The sequence below is a fragment of the Palaemon carinicauda genome, chromosome 3 (genome assembly GCF_036898095.1).
Source record: "Palaemon carinicauda isolate YSFRI2023 chromosome 3, ASM3689809v2, whole genome shotgun sequence".
NCBI classification, from domain to species: domain Eukaryota; kingdom Metazoa; phylum Arthropoda; class Malacostraca; order Decapoda; family Palaemonidae; genus Palaemon; species Palaemon carinicauda.
Window position 1 is genome coordinate 147,870,109 of NC_090727.1, and position 24,390 is coordinate 147,894,498.

At 38.7% G+C, this 24,390-nt stretch overlaps 1 protein-coding gene across 1 annotated transcript in view; it reads left to right on the forward strand.

The window, feature by feature from the left end:
* The first annotated feature begins 12,884 nt into the window (after window positions 1-12,884).
* The window catches only part of LOC137638609 (gamma-glutamylcyclotransferase-like), a 102,761-nt gene continuing 91,255 nt past the window's right edge, over window positions 12,885-24,390 (forward strand). The window contains exon 1 of the mRNA XM_068370852.1: window positions 12,885-13,041. The gene's annotated coding sequence lies outside the window, so the exon portion shown is untranslated. The remainder of the gene's footprint in view (window positions 13,042-24,390) is intronic.

Genomic DNA, 24,390 nt, shown 5'->3' on the forward strand with positions numbered 1-24,390 from the left:
AATAAGTAACTTAAAAAATTATGTGATAGAATACATTGATTGACTAATGTAACAAATGTATCAAAAATTAAATATACTGTATATGGTATTAAATAGGTCTAATGTCGTAAACGCCAAATCTAACACGGAAAATTAAATCTAAAATCCTGGTGTGTTCTTCGATTGAGGAAACTTCTCAACCATGGTGACGATTTCTTCGTTCACATAAAAATAACCTGATAATTCTATTTTGCTATGCCTCATAATTACTTATTACTGTTATGTAACAAATCGTTTTATTTGCTGTTGTTATACAGCATCCCTTTTATAATTTCATCTTTGCATTGTTTCTTCCCCCTACTTAGGATCACGTGACTTAGTCACTTGCCCCACGATCATATGGACCACGGTTGAGTTCTATACCTAGACCCAAGGTTAAACTTTTCAGGTAATTACCTTAGTTTGAGGTAATTTGCATGATTTCAAGGTAATGATATCTGTAAGGTAATTTTGATTTTGTAACACTATTCAAATTTAAGGAAATCGGAAAAGTTTTAAGGTAATTTAGGATAAAAAGCAGCAGCATCAAAGGTAATGACCCCATGCTCATTAAACACTGCCTAGACCGCGATAAGGACTTAGGCTGACATGATTCCCGTTTGCTGGCCTTGGCAGTTCGTAGTATTGTTTTTCTTTCAAACTATAGCCCCTTAACACGCCCCCCAACCCCACGTTCATTTCTAACTGACAGGCTGACTGAAGAAACCAGATTTAATCCGTTTCATCAGGTTCGTTCGACCAAGTTTTGGGTATTTTGAACGGAAAGCAGGACGGAAAGGTAATCCCGTAAAATAAGCTGAAGGCAATGTTGAAAATATAGCCGACCGCCAGTTTACAGATGAATGGGTGAGTGAAGAAAACAGATGGGCTTGTAATAATGACAATATTACTTACTAAAGCGAAATTTTCATCGATTACACACACACACACACACACACACACACACACATATATATATATATATATATATATATATATATATATATATATATATATATATATATACATAATATCTTTTAATTCGCTTCACTGGGTATCATATTATCATTATTATTACTAGCTAAGCTAGAACCCTGGTTGGAAAAGCAAGATGCTATAAGCCCGAGGGTTCCAACAGGGAAAAATAGCCAAGGGAGGAGAGAAAATAAGGAAATAAAAAAAAATATAAGAAGTAATGAAAAATTAGAATAAAATATTTTAAAAACATTAACAGCATTAAAACAGATATTTGATATATAAACTATAAAAGGACTTATTTAAGCCTGTTCAACATAAAAACAAAAACATTTGCTGCGAGTTAGATTCAACTATCCGATTAGGAAGATCATTCCACAACTTGGTCACACCTGGAATAAAACTTCTAGATTACTGTGTAGTATTGAGCCTCATGGTGGAGAAGGCCTGACTATTAGAATTAACTGTATACCTAGTATTACGAACAGGATGGAACTGTCAGAGAACACGATAGAGGTTATCAGTTAGTGAAATGGTAAAATCAAACAAAATATCAGTAATATTCCATTAAAATGGGGACTGCTTCCTTTTTAAGCACAAAACAGTGGGACTAACGTGGACAAAGCGGGACCAAACTCCCTGAAGCAAAAAAAAAAAAAAACAAAGAAAAAAAAAACGGGACATTTGCTAACTTTAAGAAATGGACACACGTCGAAAAGCGGAACTCTGGTCACATTACTCATACTAGGTTGATTTGCTGAGAGCGAACAGATGAAAATCTCCCACCATCACTAATCCGTACTGGCCAGCGGGATGGTAAAAGCTGTCCAAACCCCAGACATGAATTGAAGGCCTTGGTGTGCCCATGAATGAATGAATTGTGTTTGAAGTCGTAGCTATCCTTTAAAAATTCAGAGATAAAAAGCCCCTGGATACGATGAAATAACTGCTGAGATGATATTGGCCGTAAATGAAGTGACTCCCAGAATACTTATAAGATTATTTTGTATAATGTGGCATGAAGAGGCAAAAGCTGATGAATGGAAGTTAGGAGTGTTGGTGAAAGTGGCAAAAAAACAAAAGATCTGACTGATTGCAATAATTACAGAGGCATCACACTTACGTCAGTTGCGTGAAAATATATAGTATGCTTATTCTAAAGACACTAGAGAGAAATATTGATGAAAAGCTGAGAGATGAACAAGCAAGTTTAGAAAAGGTAGACGTTGTACTGACCAAATTTTCATTTCAAGACATGTTGTACTGCAACGTGTAGAATATACAAGTCACTTCTCTGGCATTTGTGGACTATGAAAAAGCCTTTGACAGTATGCACCGGCCAACTTTGTGGAGAGTCCTGCGTTATTATGGAATTCCTCCTCAATATGTAAAGTTAATTAAGTCTGTTCATGAGCATAGTAAGTGCAAAATTAATGTTAGTGGAGTCCTATCAAATGAATTTCCATGGGAATGTGTTGTCACCTATGTTGTTTATCCTCCTCGTGGATTTTGTAATGCATAGAACAGTTGGGGGATGGTGGATGAGGATTGGACTGGGTTGGTAATAGGAAACTAGCTGACCTAGAGTATGCTGATGACACTGTCCTTATTAGCAGAACATCACATGATTTGCAATGCTTGCTTGCAAGAATGCATGAAATATCACAGGACGTTGGGCTCAAGATAAATAGAAGAAAGGCATGATGAGAACGGAATATGCAATGGAAGATGAAACATCATTAGAAGGAGAAAGGATAAATGAGGTGGAATCATTTAAATATTTAGGAACTATGATTACTAATACAGGGTCTTTAATGAGAGATTGAAAAAGTAAATCAGACAATGGCAAGGTTAAGTAGAATTTGGAAATCAAATTGCCTGAAATCACATACAAAAATCAGGCTATATATCACTTTAGTGAGGTCGGTGTTACTAATGGACATGATTCATGGTATGACAATGAAACAATATCCAACAGATTTTATAGATTTGAGATCAAATACCTCAGAAGAATATTGGGAGTGACATGGCAGGACGATTAAAAATTAAACCATATGAGAGATTACTCGAGTGCCATATATGGATGAGATCATGCTGAGAGATAGATGGAGATGGTTTGGTCATGCTCTTTAAACTCCCCAAGAGAGATTAGTTCACCAAACATTTAATTGGGCTCCACAAGGCACTAGAAGAGTTGGAAGGTCCAGGCCTACATGGCGAGGACTATGAAGCATGAAGTAGATGATGAATGGAGAGGTATTGATTTAAAAGCTCAAGATAGAGATGACTAGCGAAATGTATCCGAGGCCGTTTGCTCCAATAGGCGTAAGAGGGTATGATGATACAAAACAGGAGACACAAAAGACTTGAAAAATTACGGAACAATAAGTTTACTCTTAGTAATATGTAACGTATTTCCAAAGATTACATTAGGCCGAATAGAGAGAGCTAGACTTTGAACAAGCAAGAGTGCAAGCAGGCTTTAGAGGTAGATATTCAACAACTGACCATATCTGTGTAATTAACCAGCTAATGAAAAAATTAACAGTATGACAAACTACTATGTAAGGCATTTATAGATTATGAGAAAGCTTTTGATTCAGTCAAAACCTCAGCAGTAATGAAAGCCCTCCAAAGACAATGCATAGATGAATCTTATGTTAGAACACTTGACGATATCCATACAGGAAGTACAGCAATCCTAAAACTAAATATAATGAGAAAAATCCAATTGAGAAAGGAGTTAGATAAGGAGACCCAATCTTCCCTAAATTATTCACAGCGTGCCTAGAATAACTTTTAAGAGCTAGATTGGAAAAAAATGTAGGAATTAACATCAATGGTGAGTACCTTAATAACTTAACATTTCCAGATGACAGTTTTATTTAGTGATTCATGGGAGAGATTGCAAAAGATGATAGATGATTTGAATAGAGAAAGCAGAGATGTGAGACTGAAAATGAATATGAGTAAAACTACGATAATAATCAATGAAAATGCAGAGACAAAAAATAAGAGTTATGGACAAGCCTCTAGAGATTGTTGTGAATATACATATTTAGGACAGACAGCAAGTATTTCCCCAGGACACGAGACCGAAATTAACAGAAGGATAAGCATGGGATGGAGAGCATTTGGTAAACAATATGAGAATATGAATTGTAAAATGCCACTTTTTCTAAAAAGAAAAGTATTTAATTAGATGGTCCTACCAGTATTAACTTATACATCAGAAACTTGAAGCCTTACCAAAGCACTAAAGCTTAGAACATAAGCTAGTTACAACTCAAAGAGCTATGGGAAGAATAATGATGGGAATAACACTACGAAACAGAAAAAGAGCAACATGGGATACGAGAACAAACTAAAGTAGAGGATATTCTAACAACATGTAAGAAAAAAATGGACATGGGCAGGGCATATAATGAGAATGACAGATAATGGATGGACAAGAAGAATAACAGAATGGGTCCCTAGAGATTGCAAACGAAGCAGGGGAAGAAAGAGATGATAGATTGACGAATTAAGAACATTTGCAGCTGTAGAAATATAGAAAGACCATAAACCGACACGAGTAGGACATGTCTGAGGCCTTTATCGTGCAAGAGACTATCAACACCTGATTATATATATATAATATATATATATATATATATATATATATATATATATATACACACACACACACACACACACATATATATATATATATATATATATATATATATATATATATATATATATATATATATATATATATATATATAGTAATTTCCCCTGAAATAGGGCAACTCAAGTCACTGCCACATTCATCCTCTAATTTCTGAATAGTTAATGAATCTTGTAAGGTAGGCAATGAAACCTCCACAACTCAGAAATGCATCGAACCCACTTGAACGTATTGCGCCTGTCAATCCTATCTTGCATACACTCAATGTACTTCCATTCTTTCCACGTGACCGAACCAGCTCAAAATATTCTGATACATCTTTCCCCAGTTAGTACTAGCCTTTTACTTTTAATCTTTGTTATAGCTCAAGCAGTCTATCGCAATAGATTAATTCTCTGCTCTTTCATTAGCATGCAACATTCATAGTCTATTCCCATAAAGGAGAGTTGGTTCAAGAATCCCGTCACACATTTCCATCTTGTCTTCAACGGACAACTCAAGTCTTTCACCAAGCTTTTGCCCACACAACCTGCTACCATTCTTGCTTCTCAAATTCCGAGTCCTCTTCTTTTCTATTCTTGCCATCAGCCGTTATACTAACTCGAAGATACTTATACAAAACCACCACTTCCATTCTTCCACCATCCATGATAACATTCATTACTCCATCTTCTTCTTTTCCTTTTACGATCATTATCCTACTCGACTTTTTCCACTAAACTCGATTTGAGCTGAAATTAAGCTAAACCAAAACAAACAGTTATCAAATCGATCAGAATATCATGCAGTCAGACCTTCCTTTCTCGTTATGATTTACTAACGAATATATCCAAGATATTCTTTGTTTCTCCAGACGATGAACCATCGTCCTCCCCGCCGCCCCAGCTCTTGGACTTCGTGACTTCATCCATCATCCTTTACGTCACATCCTTTTCTTCAAGTCCGAGCCCCATTCAAGCAACCAGTGCCTCTTTTCATCGCAGCTTTTCATCAGTTAGATGTAACTAATCCCGAACCCGGCAAAGAGCGATCGTTTTCATGTTTACTCATTTGCTTCTTCCTTTTGAAGTCTGTAAATTGAACATGACAGAATCTATTCGGGAAATTAAAAAAAAAACCATGTTCATTGATGACGCCCTTGCGTGGTCCACTTCCAACACACGACAATGATTCCGAGTCTTCAGGGACTGGAAAAATTAGCCATTATAAAAGTAATCAAAAAGAAGTAAACTTAATATGAAATTTTACTACTTTGGCCACATGTCTGAGCTGATATTATCCAACAGATGTTTCTCGTTCTAAATTAGGGACAGCAATAGAACAATCATACGTTTTTTTTTTCTTTCTTTTTTTTTTTTAGTTTATTGACTTGTCAGATGAAGTTGAGCTCAGAAAATCCTCGATAACTCAAGTATGTTTAAACTGATCTACATGGAAAATTTGTTGCCTATTAACCAAAGAAGAAATAGTTCTTAATCACTTAAAGAAACAAGTATCTTGCCATTCCCATTTAAAAACAAATCCTCATAAACCATTATAAACAGTTTACCCAATGATGTGCAAGAATAAATAGGACTTTTATTTTGTATTCTTAGGGGGGAAACCCACAGATGAACATGGAAGCGAAAGTTTTTATATTTTGGACACTAAGTTGAAAAAAAAGGAAGAGATGGTATGAAAATGTGGGCTTCTGCATTTCCAAAATATAATTATGTCAATCGTTTCATTTACTGGGTGTTATGATTTCAATCGTGTTTGTCTGTTTACCTCTCTGTATATCTATATTATCTTAAAATTATGCTTATATAATTTAATACAATTTTATCAAATTTCTGCCCATGAGCCAAAAAAGGGTAAATTTTGTTTTGCGAATGCAGGATGCTATAAGTACCATGGCTTCAACAGGGAAAATAGCCCAGCAAGGAAAGGAAATAAGGAAATAAATAAACTGTATAAGCTATAAGAAATAATGAATAACAATATAAAATATCTTAAGATCAGTAACAACGTTGAATATACATGTTTGTATATACACTACTATTTCTGAAGGGGATGATAAAAAGATTAGTCACCAGATATCTTAAAATGTTATCATTGTCAAAATTTTGTACCCGAGTGCGGATCAAGGATTTTGAACAATTGTAAGACTGTTTTGTGGATTTTCAGCTTTGATGTCAAGGTGCTACAAAAATTTATCAACTTATTTAGACGACATGATTAAAAATGAAATATAAGAGAGATTACTCGAGTGCCATATGTGGATGAGATCATGATGAGGGGTAGATGGAGATGGTTTGGTCATGCTCTTCGCATTACCCAAGGAGATTAGTTCATCAAACGTTCAGCTGGGCCCCACAAGGCACTAGAAGAGTTGGAAGACTCAGACCTACTTGGCTGAGGACTATGGAGCTTGAAGTAGATGATGAATGGAGAAGTATTGAATTTAAAGCTCAAGTCAGAGGTGACTGGAGAAATCTAACCGAGGCCCCTTGTGTCAATAGGCGTAGAAAATGATGATATATATATATATATATATATATATATATATATATATATATATATATATATATATATATATACATATATATATATATATATATATATATATATATATACATATATATATATATATATATATATATATATATATATATATATATATATATATATATATATATAGTATGTAAGAGTCGAGGTCAACTCACTGGGACGGTTAATCTCTTCCCTTTTAATAATAATAGCACAGATCCAGCTAAACTCCACCCTATGGTTTACATTTCCTCTAATTCTAATATAATCAAATAACTAAATAATTCGTACTTCCATCTTTACAAGTTCTATACTAATAATCATCTTTCTACCTTTCCAGTTCCCTGTGCGCTAATTACATTACTTTTAATAGCATTCACCTTCAACTTTCCCTTACAATCTCTTATTAATACTTTTAACTTCTTTTACCAGTATCTTCAGCTTCTCTTCATCATCGTGATACACCATATCAAAAATATTTTCATAGCACACCCAATCCACAATATTTACCTCAGACATTTGCAATTATATCTCGTGTCCTTTCTTTAAATCCTCCCATCACTTAATTTATATTATTACTATTAATATTATTATCATTAAATGCTAAACTACAACCCTAGTTGGAAAAGCAGGATGCTATAAGCCCAGGTGCCCCAACAGGGAAAATAGCCCAGTGAGGAAAGGAAACGGAAAAATAAAATATTTTAAGAATAGTAACAACATTAAAATAAATATTTCCGATATAAACAATAAAAACTTCAACAAAACAAGAGGAAGAGAAACTAGATATTAAATGAGCTATGTCCACATAAAAACCTTTGTCTTCAGATGAAGCTTACAACATACAATCCTATCTATATGCTATGATGTACAATTACCTTTTCAAATTACTTTTTTTCTCAACAAATCCTCAACACATTCCCCGCAGCATCACTATCATTTCCATCATAAGTTTCCGGCTGATGGTTCATGTATATCAGCTACAAATTTACATGTGCAATCTCAAATTTCTCAAACAGCTTTTCCATAACATGCACCTCATCTGCAAAACCGCTTCCTTGGGTAAACCTACGCATATCATCATGTGTATGTGAAATCTCCTCTTTCCTTTTCAACTTCATAGAAAGGAACAGTTATTCATTAATATAACAAATATACATCCTTTATCATGGTACACCCTACAGTCTACACCTACACAATCTAGTCAGCCACTTTGTGCGTGCGTGCAGATTGCCCAGGCCTTGTACCCGGACGGGGTCTCTTCGACAATCGGTCATAGCCCCCTTGATAACACACATCATACTCCATCATCTTCCATGTCACCCTTAGTATTCTATTTTCTTATCTACTAGTAACCTATATGAAATAACTGCCTGCAGCATTGCCGAAATGTTGTGAGTCTTTTTGCCTTTAACTATACTGAGAGATGATAGTGATATTGCACCAGTCACTCGTTGAGATACTACCGCTAGAGAGTTATGGGGTCCTTTGCTTGGCCAGACAGTACTACATTGTATCCTTCTCTCTGGTTACGGTCTATGTTCCCTTTGCCTACACACACCGAATACTCTAGCCTATTCTTTACATATTTTCCTCTGTCCTCATACACCTGACAACACTGAAATTACCAAACAATTCTTCTTCACCCACGGGGTTACTGCACTGTAATTGTGCAGTGGCCACTCTCCTCTTGGTAGGGGTAGAAGAGACTCTTTAGCTTTGGTTAGCAGCTCTTCTAGGAGAAGGACACTCCAAATCAAACCATTGTTCTCTAAGTCTTGGGTAGTGCCATAGCCTCTGTAACATGGTCCTCCACTGCCTTGGGTTAAAGTTCTCTTGCTTGAGGGTACACTCAGGCATGCTATTCTATCTTATTTCTTTTCTTCTTGTTTTGTTAAAGTTTTTATAGTTTACATAGGAGATATTTATTTTAATATTATTGCGCTTCTCAAAATATTTGATTTTTCCATGTTTCCTTTCCTCACTGGGATTTTCCCTATTGGAGCCCCTGGGCTTATAGCATCCTGCTTTTCCAACTAGGGGAGTAGCTTAGCAAATAATGATAATAATAATAGCTATACTAACGTTAATTTCAGTGAAACCACACATGGAAGAGGTAAATTAACATTTACTTGAAAGAGAACAACCTCGAATTTTTAATATCTATTTCTCCGAAAGCGAAGAAGAGCGTAATCCCTACCAACCAATTCCTGGCCACATCCTAGTCTTTAACATCTCAACTGACCCTCTTCAAACTAAAATCTATAAAAAAGAAACTATCTCAAATAACCACAAACACCATCCCCTCTTCCGTCAGTTAGATCTGTCATCTGTCATCAATATTCATGAACTCTAAAAACTACCTTTTGTTATACACACACACACACACACACAATACAGACATACCTAAAGAACTACAAACAGAGATTAGCGGATCGGGTGAGTTAGTCGAGTTAGGCTATTCCTCTCTAGTATACACATGCACACAAATGCAGCCGTTTCTAGTCCACTACAGGACAAAGGCCTCAGAATGTCCACATGCCCCTATTCATGTGTAGGGTTTGGCCAATTTAATCCCCACACTAGCCACAACGGATTGGTGATGGTTGGAGATTTTCGTATGATCGCTAACAGCAAACCAACCTAGTACTGGCGGCCCTGACTAAACCTTGCCGATCACAGCATTACACAGTCCTTTCACCCCGTTAAGGTATCTACACTCATACACACATATGCATGTGTATGTGTGAAAAACCACGAAAGCTGACACGTGAGCTTTAAATTTTGTATCATGCCCGAAATGAAATATAGAAAAAAAGAGTGGATTTTGTACTTTCGTCTATAGGAAACGTGGACTATAAACAAAGGGTACTATATCCAATAGTTTTTTCCACTTTTCCTTTCGGGACTATATATATATATATATATATATATATATATATATATATATATATATATATATATATAAATATATGTATATATATATATATATATATATATATATATATATAAATATATGTATATATATATATATATATATACATACATATATATATATATATATATATATATATATATATATATATATATATAACACATAATGACCCTCAAGACAAAATAATTCAAACTAATAGATATTCCCTATCGAAATACAAAATCAACTAAAATAAGTCTGTGTCATACTTTGGAAACTGGCAGTTACGCTCCACAGACAGGGGACAAATCAAGAGATACAAAGCATAGATGCTTATCAAGTATGGCGTAGGTCCAGAGATCAGGCTGTAGGGTCAAGATTAGCTTACAATTGGAGGCTTAAAACCTCCAATTCTTCTTTAACGTTGATTAAAGGAAAATCTTATCGATGCCCTCCGAATTTCAAGACGCTTGGACTAGGCCTACTCTTATCTGATCAAAACAGAATTACTATCGGTTCTTCGGAAAAAAAAAAAAAGTTGCTACTAAAAACTGGGTATTTGATCAACGCCGATACGACGAATTAGATTATGTTTGTGATAAATGATAGTAGACTGTTGTTGCTCATTACTCGTTAACATGATGCATTATCCTCCGTGAAAACTATTTCCATATAAATAAGATATAAGTTTTGTCACAGTTAAGACATGAGATTCTGTATAAATTGGCGTCTTTTGGATTTTTGTTTTGTTTTTTATATTAACCGCTTTCCCTGTTTTGGGTTATAGTTAGTTCTCTTGCTTGAAGGTACACTCAGGCACACTGTTCTATCCTGTTTCTCTCCCTCTTGTTTTTTTTATAGTTTATGTATGAAAGATCTATTTTGAATATTTTGCTGTTCTTAGAAAAAAAAAAAACATTGCTTTTGTAGCTTATTTATTTCCTTTCCTCACTGAGTTTTTTACCAATTGGGGCCCTTGGGCTTGCAGCATTCTCCTTTTCCAACAAGGGTTGTAGCTTAATAATAATAATAATAATAATAATAATAATAATAATAATAATAATATGATATCTTAAAACAGAAAGATACCGAAAAAAAAACTTGTTTACGTTTTCATTCAAATAATCAAATCCCTTGTATTGGTATCCTGGAACTAATTATTTGCGCTCATAAAAATGTATTGAAAGCTAAATATAGTTTCATAGCCAATCGTTTTAATTTAAATGTCTTAGTTATTGAACATAACGCAGAATATACATTTAGTGTATATAAAATCCCCACTTTTGGCAATTTCACGATGTCTGGGGTAAAACGGGGGTTTCTTACAGTCAATGTATAATAAAAATTAAAATCTAACTGTAAGGGTTTTAGAATTAAAATTTCATCGATAACAATATCTCCTGGTCAGCATTAGAGGAATTTTAGGAGGTAGGCTATAACTTTGCCGCGATCTAATCTCGAACCCAAGCTTTGCCTTCTGGAAGATCCTATATTTCGTGATCTTTTTTTTATTAATATATATATATATATATATATATATATATATATATATATATATATATATATATATATATATTCATATATATAAATAAATGTATATAGCCTATATATAAATAGATAAATAAATTTATATATATATATATATATATGTATATATATATATATATATATATATATATATATATATATATATATATATATATATATATATATATATATATATATATATATATATATATATATATATATATATACAACCGCCTATGCGAGTATCAAAATTCCTTCGTCTGCAGAGTGCCGTTACACTGACGCAACATTGATTACGAGACTGGTTGAATCAAGTCTTCCAGATAATAACATCTATCAGCTTTGTTTGTATCGCTACACAGAGCCTTTCACAACTATATCCTATACAGAATTAATTGAATACACAAAATGGACGCTCTATATGAGATATTGTTTATGCCCATATGACCATATCCCTGACTGTTTCTTTAATACTCGTGGTCTTCTGACGAAATAGTACCAATAACGCTTGTATACCTTATAATACAGTAAGCTTCGGATTAATTTGCACACCCTAATGTAGCATTTCAGTTCAGATTACTCATATAATATCTAAGGCAAATTTAGTAGTATCACGACAGCATGATGTAGTAGATACATACCGGGTATATATTGACGTGTTGCACCTCACCTGATAAACATTAGACACTGTTACCAGTTCGTAAAGCGTAAACTACCCTTGATAAGTTTCTCTAATATCTGTAATATATCAGGAGGCTTATATTTTTGTAAAATTTAAATATATTAAATGTTAATGAGGGTTTTAAAAAACACACAAACTACTGTTCATGTTTGCAAATGTCAATATCCTGTTTCTGCTTCAGAAAGTTGGCTATACTGGAAAGAATGTTACTCGAAAATTCGCGAAAGTATACAAATTAGTTGATACGTAATTTATATATCTTCATATTGAATTTTTATGTTCAAAATACCTTAATATTTTTAATGCTAAGTAGCATCAACTATGATTATTAATTTTACACTACGAGATAAAGTGATAGATACTAAATTACTTTTATCATGTGGAAATTATAACCTGTGTATGGAATTCCTGCTTTCACGAATGATCTGTATATTGTGTCTATCCTTATTAAATTATTTATTATTAAATAATGCTAAATACATTCCAAACATTAGAGACTCTAAATTGTAATGTTACTAAAATAAACGTTATCTATTTATAAGTTTTCTATGACAATGGAAAAGCAGACGACGAATCAGCTGATCTTGTAAACAATGATACATTCCAATTGCTCTAAAAATTTCTGGGAATATCGTTAGTTCGATCTGGTAATGGGGTTTTCAATAAACTATTCTCCCCTGACTGGCGCAGAGTGATTTTTCAGCATCCCATTACGGAGAACTGCTGGTAATTACTTTTTATAAGTTTGCCATAGTGTAATATATATAGACAAGCTTTGTTTTTTGGTTTATATTGCTTTGAAGGTTGTGCTACTTTGATATTGCTTGAAACTAGGACTGTTTTTATACTGATTTCTATGATGTATTGAGCTAAAAGCATGTCGTTTTACTTATGTCGGTTAAGTTTGATCTTGGCTTTGGTGTCATATCAGTTAATACTACGATAATTTAAGATTATACGTGTTACAAATTTCACGCAAACATAGATCTAAATAGTTCACTACGCTAGCACCAATAACCAGCCGTTGCTAGTCCTTTGTATGGCAAAGGCCTCAACCAATTTCCCTCAACTCCTTTCTGTTCATGGTATTTCCCTGACAGACTATACCTGCAAATTTGCTTAGCTTGCCTGTCCATCATCTTTTCTTACTTCCTCTGTCACGTTTTTCTCTCACAGAAAGTTTTGGGAAATTTACCAAGCTTGTTTCATTTCCATTTAGGAGTTGGGTAACTTTTTAGACAACAAAACTAATCATGTTCAATTGGAGAAGTTGCATATTAGTCAGCATAATTTACCATCCTTTTTTAGTTTAGTTAAATAGGTCATTCTAGAAGGTGGCAAATAAAAACGAAGAAATCTTTGGATACAGGAGTTCCATTCATTTTTTTTTTCTTTTTAGGAATTGGACATATCAAACTACTTGTATTTGAGCTGTCTAGCTGATTTTATTATGAATGTTTTAATTGCAATAGCTTTATTATTGCCTTTGCCTTATTTCCTAGTCAATGTTGGGGTGTCAAAACCTGCTTGGGATGGATCAGACATCTTTGGTTGGGTTAGGGTGTAGACATATCCCCATAAGTGTTATTGACACATTTTAATGCTATTCATATGTTTTGTTTATTCTTATTGATTATGCCAATTAATTAATAAATTAAAAGGCTAGCAGCTAGAAAAATATGATGTTCATATGTATAATGTTCTTTGACTTTGGCTTTTCAATTTTCCTATGTGTTTAAGGGGACAGATAGTAAAGAGGATCCAAATATATAAATGAGAAATTCTGAAAAAAATATATGATTATAATCATGAAACATATGTTTTTCTGACAGTTTATCCTGTACTTTATGTATATTTCATCAATTATATTAGTGCATGTCATTTTTAGGTGAAGGGTTTCCTTCCCACTCAATGACCTTGGTTATTCCTATGCAAATACAAATCCTCTTCCTTTGATAGGAGAGAATGCTTCAAGTGCAGCTGGAGAACTTAGCAGTTAAAACTTGTAAAGAGGTATCGGCAGTAGACGGTAGTTACTGGGCAGTGATGGGGAACCCACACCCTTTCTGCCGTTACACCGAACAATCATTTAGATTCCTGCCACCAACTAACACTGACATGCTATCGGCTTCTCTTAGGACTTGACTTTACTAATGTCCTTTATTCCTCTCTTTAGAGTTTGTGTTACAGTATATACAACTCCTTTAAAATTTTAGGTGTGATTCTTGATTATAAAATTTACTTTGGAGAAATGCATTCAGCTACTCAAGCCTGACTATGATTTTATGTCATGGGATGGCTTTGTTTAATGATGTACATTAGGTTGCAGCTTTAAAAATCTTTTGAATTCTATAAGAATTAGTTGGGCCTGTAGAACTCTTAGGAAATTTCATCTAGATTTATTTGTTAACCCTCGTTCTTTACATGGGAATACTGTAGATATCAGCAAATCTGGAGAACTCGGCAGTTACACTTTTATAACAAGATGTAAAATGGTGGCTGGGAAGAAACCCCCCCCCCCACTTGCTCACTGAGCACTTTGATTTCAACTGCCAGAAAGAACAGATGTGGTTCCACTGGCTAGAGTTTCTTAGCTTTATACAGTTACTTTTTCTCTTTTTATTACTAGTGTACAATATTTGTAATTGTTTGCTGCCATGTGGTTGTCTACAGTTAAGCAAACTAGGCTTTTGTATGTTTCTTTCTTTAACCTTTGGACTTAATACCTTGGAAGGGGAATAATCTTCAGCATCCTATGACAGCGCCTTTGAGATAGACTTCCTGATTTTCTATCCCCTCATGAGTTTGGAAGAAGCTGATATTGAGAGGAAAAAAAGCTCTCCTTCCCGAATGGAGACCGTATCATTCAGTTTGATGTGCTCGCTTGTGAGCAATATGTCTTTTTGAGTGTGCAATGTTTGGACTTATATCATTGTTTTCTGATGAACGCGCTAACACTCTAGTGCTCTCAGTAACTGACAGAGCTTCACACAATCCCAAGGATTTGTACACGCCTTCCTTAGCATCCTCTCCCCACCAAGGGAAAAGACATGGTTATTGTTAACATGCCTCCCTTTGGAACACTCGCACTGCCTGTAATTGAGAAGCGCGAGCAACGTCGCTCATCACATGCGGGTGCATAGCTGCATGCTCATGCCTGCTCACATACAGACCGGGGTATAAACACACCTGTCTTTACTAGACAACACCTCCTGAGCCTGTTGTGCTTGCACACTCAGCCTGTTAGAGTTTTGGGACAGGTTAGTTATTGTGCGTGCCTCATCCATCCAGACACTCCTTAACACCTCACTCGCTACCCAGATGAGCTGCACCGCTTTGCTCATTGTACATACATGGCTCAAAGCATTGTGTGTCACCTAGATGCTCCCCACAGGATCCATGACATGCCCTGGCAATGTAAGCACTCATGATTATGACCTACAGGTGTATCCAATAGTCACTCCTAACTACCAGAGGCCGCTGGTTCCTCCTCTGGATGACCATCATCCTTGAACCCATAACAGTTCTGATAATACCAAGAGTAATATCTTCCGATGACAATTATTGATTGTCCTCAGTCAAATTTGTGTAGACCTTACACCCTCTATCACCTCGGAATAAAAAATTTCCCAGTAATGAATATTTCAGTCTCTTTCAGAACGTAATAGATTTCGCTCAGATCACTAGTTCCCTGTCACCTTGAAGAATAGGAGGATTTCACGTAACCCCTTCCCAATTTCTTGTAGGGCTCATGCCTCAGAGAGAGTAAGGATCTTCAGTCCGTAAAGAAGAACAGATTTCTTTATAGAACAGAAAGGATTCTTGAGCTTCCCGGGGAGATTATGACTTGAGATCCAGACCAGATTCTAGAAGGGGTATGGGGAACAGCCCCTCTCACTCTCGATCTTCTCCAAGAGGAGAGAAGCATGAGATGTATTTGCATATCTACCCCTCCCTATAATGGCAGGATCACTTTCCTCAAGAGGAGAGATATCTTTACCTCCTGAACGTGTGTGCAGAGTTACGCTCACTTTCGATTAATGCAAACTAGTGATGATATCAGGCAGGCTCATTTGAAGCATCCACCTTTCCAGATTGACAGAGGAGTGCTAAAACAGAAGTGCAGGAGGGCGCAACATGACCACTTGTAGTCTTATTTGATGCTTTTGGAACAGAGAGAAACTTCTGTACGAGCGTCTATTCATACCTTGAATTCCACAGGAAGATATTCAAGGAAAGGTAGATCCTTTGTCGTGCTTTAGGTTAACGATGAGTTAGCAAAGAATTTGTGGTCTTCTTTTGGATGCATTAGAGAACTTCAAGAAGTTACAAAAATATATTCTTGATGACAAGGAGTTAGTGGGTCTCCCGGCTTCCCTTCTTTTTCTGCTTTCTCCCTCTACTCCATTGGTCCCAGGTCTGATTTTGTCATCCCTGGTGGCTCCTCCTTATTCCCCTGCTACAAACAGGAAAACAATAAATTTACTACAAAGGCGTCTTGCTCGTACGCTTTCCTGGAACAGGGAGGAGCAAGAAATGTAACAGGAAAGATTGCCAAAAGATTGGAATAACCCTTCAAAGGTGACCAAAGACCAATTTCACCTGGCATGACTCTCACACTTTCCTCAGCCTTAGGTATGCAGTCAGTCAGCTGACCAATCGATAGAATTTTCTTAAGTCTCTCCAACCGCTTCTCTCCACATGGGAGAGACTGGTGCTCAATCCCTCACCGAGAGCGAAGAAAGAGACGGGGAGATTTCATGCGACTGTACTTAAGTTTCTCAGCTCATCGCTATCATCTTATGCAACAACATCACCTCACAATCACAAATTGGTTAGTAATCACACGTTGTTACTGTAGCTCCATCTCCTTAGTTTCTGCTACCATTACCTGTAGAGTGATACTAGACATACTATTAGGTGTTACTGTAGTAGCTCACTCTTAAGAGAACGCCATTACACTTGTGCACGATCGCAATCCATAATCTTATCTGCTCAGTTCATAATCACCACCTGCTTGCAATCGATTACACATCTTGCCTGCTCATGATCAATTGTGCACCCTCTCACCTGAGCATCTCCAATAGTGCTCTCATTAAGATTTTAGAGTTAGCCAACTTATTGGTGCTTTCTTATCTGTTTGCACGCAATCTCCCTCACCGGTGAGTTGTGAGCTTAGGCTCTTATTGCGCTCTCTAGTTATTCCGGAAATAACTGTGACAGGGAATAAAGACAAGGTCAAATGCACCTTTTGTGTACCTTCAGCACAGTCCAAGGACTGATGCTGAAGGCAGGGACAGTGACGGCCCCCCAAGCTTCTTCAGTCGACTCTCTTGTAGAGATGTCTGGAAGCCAAATGCCGGATATAGCCCTCTCAACTTTGAACGAGTGTTCTGCAAACTTCGTTCAGAAGAGAGATTACAGTCACAGTCAGACAGGCGATCAGACCATTAGACTTCACAATGACGATTGACTTAAAGATGCCTATGTTCTTCCAGATCCCAATCCAGCCTGCCGCCAGGAAGTGCAGCACCGCCATTTGTCATAGAGAGCAGAGTGTACTAATTCAAAGTTCTTTGCTATGTTCTGTCAACAGCTTTTCAAGTTTTCATTAGATTTTTTACTCTAGTTTCAACATGGGCACACACCAACAGGGCTCATCTGCATTGCCTGGATGATTAGTAGATCTTGACAGATTCTAAGGACAACCGTTTTCTCCACCAAAACAGGCTTCTCTTGTTCTGTCAAGAGCTAGGGATTGTGGTGAACCGAAGAGGTCCCTTCTAGCCTCAAAAATGATTGATTTACCCAGGTAGGGACATTTACACCATTATAGGAACATTTTCCCATCTTGGGACAGACGAGTACGCTTTCAAGAGACGACTATCCCACTCATTCAACAGGCCTATCTGTCAGCACAGCCTTGGCAGAAGTTGCTGGATTATCTAGCTTCCCTAGAACGTCTCATTCCAAACTGTCATCTCTACCTGCGGTCTCGTCAATTGGAGCTGAAAAGACTGGTTGCCAGACAGCCACACTCCTCTATCATTAGGGTAGGATTCTAGACTTGACCTTGAATGGTAGCGGGACGAGACCCTTCTGTTGCTTCCACCAGAACTTCTGTTGTTCACAGACTTGGAGGAGGAAGGATAGGAAGTCCACCTCCTACAACACCTAACGTCAAGATAATTGATCAACCAGGAGTGTCGATGCCATATCAACATGTTGAAGCATCGAGCGGGTCTCCTCACGCTCGGTAACTTTTCCAGCTAGCGGTAGAAATTCATGAGTGGGCAGTGTGCAACTTGATCTCTCTGACAGCGTGCTTTGTTCCAAGCAAAAAAGAACATTGTGGCAGACAACACTAATAATGTTGATCATTGGGTCAGAATGGTGTTTGCGTTCTCAGATTGCAAACAGGATCCTGGCTTTGTGGTATTCCCTAACAGTCGACCAAATCACAACAGCTGCAAAATCGGAAGAATCTGACATACAGCACTGCTCACCAGAGCCAGACCCAAAAGCAACATTTCAGGACGCTTTCCAATTCCCTTGGAACAGCCTCAATGTCAATGATGTTCCACAGTTCTACGTGATAAGGAATGTCTTGAACCAAGTCTGGTACACTCCCAATCTCAATATGGCTCAAGTAGTCCTGAAATAGCCCAGAGTAAAATGGTACTCGGACTTTCTATGGCTCCTGATAGAGACTCCAAGAGAATTGCTTCCTCTTCCCAACCTGTTGTGCCAGCCACATGCCCAGATATTCCACAGCTCAGTGGAATCTCTATGGCCTCACTTATGAAGGTTATCCAGCATATCCTCTCAAAGGAGGTTCACGGGAATTTGTGCAAGAGATGGCGGGCAGGATACCTCCAGAAATCTTCAACTTCTTCATACCAAGCCAAGTGGGCCATCTTCTGTGTTTGGTGATGTAGGAAGGGTGATTCTCCTTGTAGCCTCTATTCCATTGATAGCCAAAATTTTGCTCTACCTCCAAAGAGAAAAGTTTTGCTCAGGATCGGCAGTAAAAAGCTATTGCTAAGCCTTTAGCTAGGTTTATAGGCTGAAAGGAGTAGATACTTCCTGTTTGATGGAACTCATTATGCTCGTAAGTACAGAGTTTTGAGCAGTCTTTTCCTCCGATAGAGGTGAGATCACCATCCTAGAACACTATTAAGGTCTTGCATTCCCTAAAGATCGTACCTTATGAACCATTAAGGCTTACCTCAGACAGGAACCTTACCCTCTAAAGGGTTTTCTTGCTTGCTTTATCCTCCTTCAAATGAGTTAGTGATCCTCCTGGTCTCTCCCTTAGTGTCACTTATACCGAGTACTGGAGACAGGTCTCAATTCTCCTTCATCCCTGAGTTTGTGGCTAAAAGCCAGAATACTGTACATCCGTTTCCGATTCCAGGTTTTCTTCATTTCAGGTTGTGAGCCTTAGAGGAGTAACTGACGATTCTGATCAGCTGCTTTTGTGAGGGCCCTAAGGTACTACCTTAAACGTACATAAACGACTCAACTTAACCTGCATCACCTCTTCGTCAGCACAGACGAGTTAAGAAGAAGGTACTAAATACGATCTCCTCTTGGCTCAGGGAGGTCTGACTGTACCCATTCACTACTCTCACCGTCTGTTCCATATAGACCTTGGGTTAGAGGAGTAACTGCGACCCTGTCATTCTGTAAGAATCTCTCTATGGGGCAGGTACTCCAGGCAGGCTTCTGGAAATGGCAGACCACATTTACGACCCATTACCTGCAGGAATCAATCTACCTGTCCCTAGACACCTTTTTGCCAGGACCTGTAATAGTTACACAGCAGGTGGTAAAGCTACAGTGGCTGTTCTCACAGGATCATTAGCATCGAATCGAGGATGGAGATAACGTGTTAGACTGAGATGAAAGGGAACATTAACTGCCCTTTTCTTTTCCTTTCATCTTTCCCTCTCCTGAGGCACAGCATCGGAAACCTTGTCAGCTGGAATCGATTCGCTTCAGGTAATGTGGGTGGTGTGGGAATATCACTTCTATACTGTATTATTGTATTATTCCTACACTGCTTATAAGGCAGAGTGTGTTTTAACAGGCAAACCTATTGATATGTATATGCCTCATTGTTACTATACAGAGATTTTCAGCTCTGCACCCTTTATTGCACAGGCCGTGGACTCTCTGGTATTGCTAAACCACCAGTGCATGCGGCGTAAAGAACCTTATCTCTGCATCACTTACAGAGATCTGAGTTTTTGGTATCTTGGAATAAGTATCAAGCCAGTTGGAATAGGGGCTTCCATCCACCTAAGGCTGTGTCTCCTATGTAAAGGATAAGGGTTTCTAATTGTGTTGGAACAAATGAGAAATTTGGAGGTAATTTGTATTTCTAAACATAAGACTTACCCGGTAGTTATATATATAGCTTACGTCCCTGACGTCACGGCAGAAAATTCAAAACTCACGCCAATCGCCAATTGGATAACCAGGTGTACCACCCTGCGCCCTAGTGAGGTACCTGGGAACCATTCCTGGAACCTTCATATATTCTCTGCCGTCGCTAACGGCGACACGTGAATTCTGCTCTCGTCAATATTGATCTTATTTTGGTGAAGTACAAAACTTTGGTTGTTGACTCCCGCTTGTTTTTGATCTCGCTTTGGACATTCTTTAATTCGAATTGGATTTAGAAAATTTTTGACCCTTGCTTGTCTGATTTCTCTTGAATTTTTCAAAATGGCCACCCCCCTATAACTTTTAGGTTATGTGTGAGTAGTGGGTGTAAGACCCGAATGGAAAAAGCTTCACTTGACCCCCATTCTCTCTGTGTTGCTTGCAGAGGTAAAGAGTGTGATTTGGGGGATCGCTGTGATGAGTGTGTTCTACTATCAGAGCATGAATGGATTGAGTTTGACAGGTATAGACGTAAACTCAAAAGGGATAGATTGAGAAGTTCTTCTCGCTCTTCTAAAGACTTTTCCTCTTCCCATGTCATTAACCCTGTTCCTTTCCCTGTAGTGGTAGATCCTGATCCCGCTACTGCAACTGCTAATGAGCCGTCACTCAAAGATATGTTAGTTGCTATTCAAGTGCTGGGTGCTAAAGTGGAATCGCTTGCTGCGGGCGGAACACAGCTGATGTCCGACGTAAGGCAGTTGAAGGGTGAAAGTGCAAAAAGTGCAGTGAAGTTAAGTGCAGTGGAGGGTGCGCCTGCGCGCGTCTGTCGTCCTCCTAGTCCTAGACCTCTTCCAAGCTCCCCAACCCCTGGGAGAAGGAATGTCAAAAGGCGAAAGGAGACGAGAGGTTTCAAAACACGAGCAGACGTCCCCTCGAACGTACCTGTGGGCGCTTCCCAGGACGTTCACCCTCACCAATGAAAAGGTGAGGTTAAGTGTTTCTCGTCATCTTCGGATGACCCCTTGCCTAAAAGAGGTTGGAAGCTTGCTTCCAGACCTCTTAAGAGGACTTTTGATAAGGCCTACCAACGTCCTGGTAGTTCGCGGCCTGGATGTAGTCATTGGGATACACCGGAGTCGTTTGACAGACCTCCGATTAAACGTCCTTATAGGACGTCGGACGCTTTCAAGGATCCTACTATGCAGTCAGGACCAGGCTTAACCTCAATCCTGGCGCCCACGCAGCCTTCAGACTGGTTTTCACCTTCAAGGCGCTCTGTTCCCCTGAGCGATGAGGAGAACGTTGTGGTGTCATCACCGATTTCACAACGTTCAGATCCTAATTTTGTTATGCTACAAGAGATGCCTCCCTGAAGGACGTCCGCAGTTGATAGCCCCTATATAGAACGCGAACGCCCTTACAAGCGCAAGGAGATCCTTCTGTCAGATTGTGTGCTCAAACATCCTTCAAAGAGAGACGTTGAACGTCCTGTTAAACAGGTTATCGAACGTCCTTCGAAACAAGCTGCCGAACGTCCTGAGAAACAGGCTGCCGTTCGTCCTACGAAACAGGCTATCGAACGTCCTTTGAAACAGGCTCCCGAACATCCTGCGAAACAGGCTGCCGATCGTCCTTCGGAACAGGCTGCCGAACGTCCTGCGAAACAGGCTGTCGAACGTCCTAGATTTCAGGACGCCTTCTACTTCTCAAGTTATTTTAGTGAACGTCCTCCAGGTCGGGTTTCCGAACGGAAAACAGACGAACAGGTCGCTGAACAGCAAGCGGTTCGCAGCGTTGAACGCTTGTCAAGAAGTGACGGCAAGCGCGTTTCAGGATACGATCCTGAACGCCCTACCCCTTACCATATTTCAGACGTTAGTCTTGATTATGATAATGAGGATCACTCTTTCCAAGACGACATTAACGCAGTTCAAGTTTAGGAACTCTTTAACTCCGATCGAGTTGATCGCGAGCGTTTGGCTGAGCCGCAAGCGTCACGCCCGCTTGATATTATTCGTAATGATCCTGTTTCTATTGCTGTTGGAACTCAGGATATTTTCGAGAAGGAGACTGCTCTCAACACTGCTGCTCCCGAAGGAATGTTGCCAGAGAAGGACATAGAAGGCCAGCTTTCTCCTATGGAGTTTGAGGAAGTGTCGGAAGACGAGGACTCTGTTTCTTTACGTCATTCTGCCGACTTGAAAAAACTGATGAAAGTTTTTACTGAGGAATTCTCAGACTTCTTTGTGCCAGTGGCTCCCCGTTCGCCACCGTCTGAGTTTACTCTTCGGAAGGCCTCTAAGAAGGCTCGCTTTACCAAGGTGGTGTTATCACACTCATCTAAGAGGGCTCTGAAACTGATGGGTGACTGGTTGCAGTCTAAGAAAGCCTTAGGAAAAGCAGCTTTTCCTCCAGCTAGATTGGCCTCCAGGTCTAGTATCTGGTACCAGACAGGAAAAGTTCTCGGCTTGGGGATACTTGCCTCTGTCCAGGGAGATTTCTCAAGCCTCGTAGACGCTCCTCGTCGGTCGGCCATGAGGAAGACCAAGATCTTCTGGTCTACATCGGAGATGGACCACCTGCTCAAGGGCATATTTAGAGCCTTCGAAGTTTTTAACTTCTTAGACTGGACTCTTGGAGCTTTGGGTAAAAAAGTCGCTACTTTTAATGAGGGGGATACTTCTGCCCTAGTCCATTTGATGTCTTGTATGGACAAGGCTTTGCGGGATGCATCCAACGAATTAGCAGCGCTCTTTTCTGCAGGCATCCTTAAGAAAAGGGATCAATTATGCTCGTTTCTTTCTCTGGGGGTTACTCCCTTCCAGAAGTCCGAGCTGTTGTATGCGCCTCTTTCTCCCTTGTTGTTCCCACAAGAACTAATTAAGGAGATATCGTCAGCCTTGGCTCAAAAGGCTACTCAAGATCTTGTCTCAAAGACAGCCAGAAAAACTCTTCCACCCTCATTTACCAGTCGCAAGCCTAAGGAAGAAACTTTTCCCAAGTTTTCTCAGCCCTTTCGAGGGAGATCTTCCAGCAGGGGTAGCTCCAGACCTGACGCTAGAAGGAATAAGAGAAGAGGCTTCAGAGCAGGGCGAAGCAGAGTCTGACTGCTTTCGCCTTCAGGCAGTAGGGGCCAGACTACTCAACTTCTGGCAAGCGTGGGAGAAGAGAGGAGCAGATCAGTGGTCTATACAGATCTTGAAAGAGGGTTACAAGATCCCTCCTTTGGTCTTAGTTCCTGTGGATCTCTCTCCCAGATACAGAGAGGAGGCAAAGAGACAAGCTCTATCTATCCAAGTGTCTCTTATGTTGGAAAAGGGGGCCATAGAGAAGGTACAGGATATTTGTTCACCAGGCTTTTACAACCGCCTGTTCCTGGTACCCAAGAACTCGGGGGGATGGCGTCCAGTCCTGGACGTGAGTGCGCTGAACAAGTTCATCCAGAAGACGAAGTTCTCAATGGAGACTTCAAAATCAGTGCTAGCCGCAGTAAGGAAGGGTGACTGGATGGTCTCTTTAGACCTCCAGGTCGCCTACTTCCACATCCCTATCCATCCGAGCTTCAGGCCTTACCTAAGGTTCGTCTTCAAGGGAGAAGTCTTCCAATTCCGAGCCCTATGCTTCGGCCTCTGCACAGCACCTCAGGTCTTTACAAAGCTCATGCTAAATGTAGCAAAAATC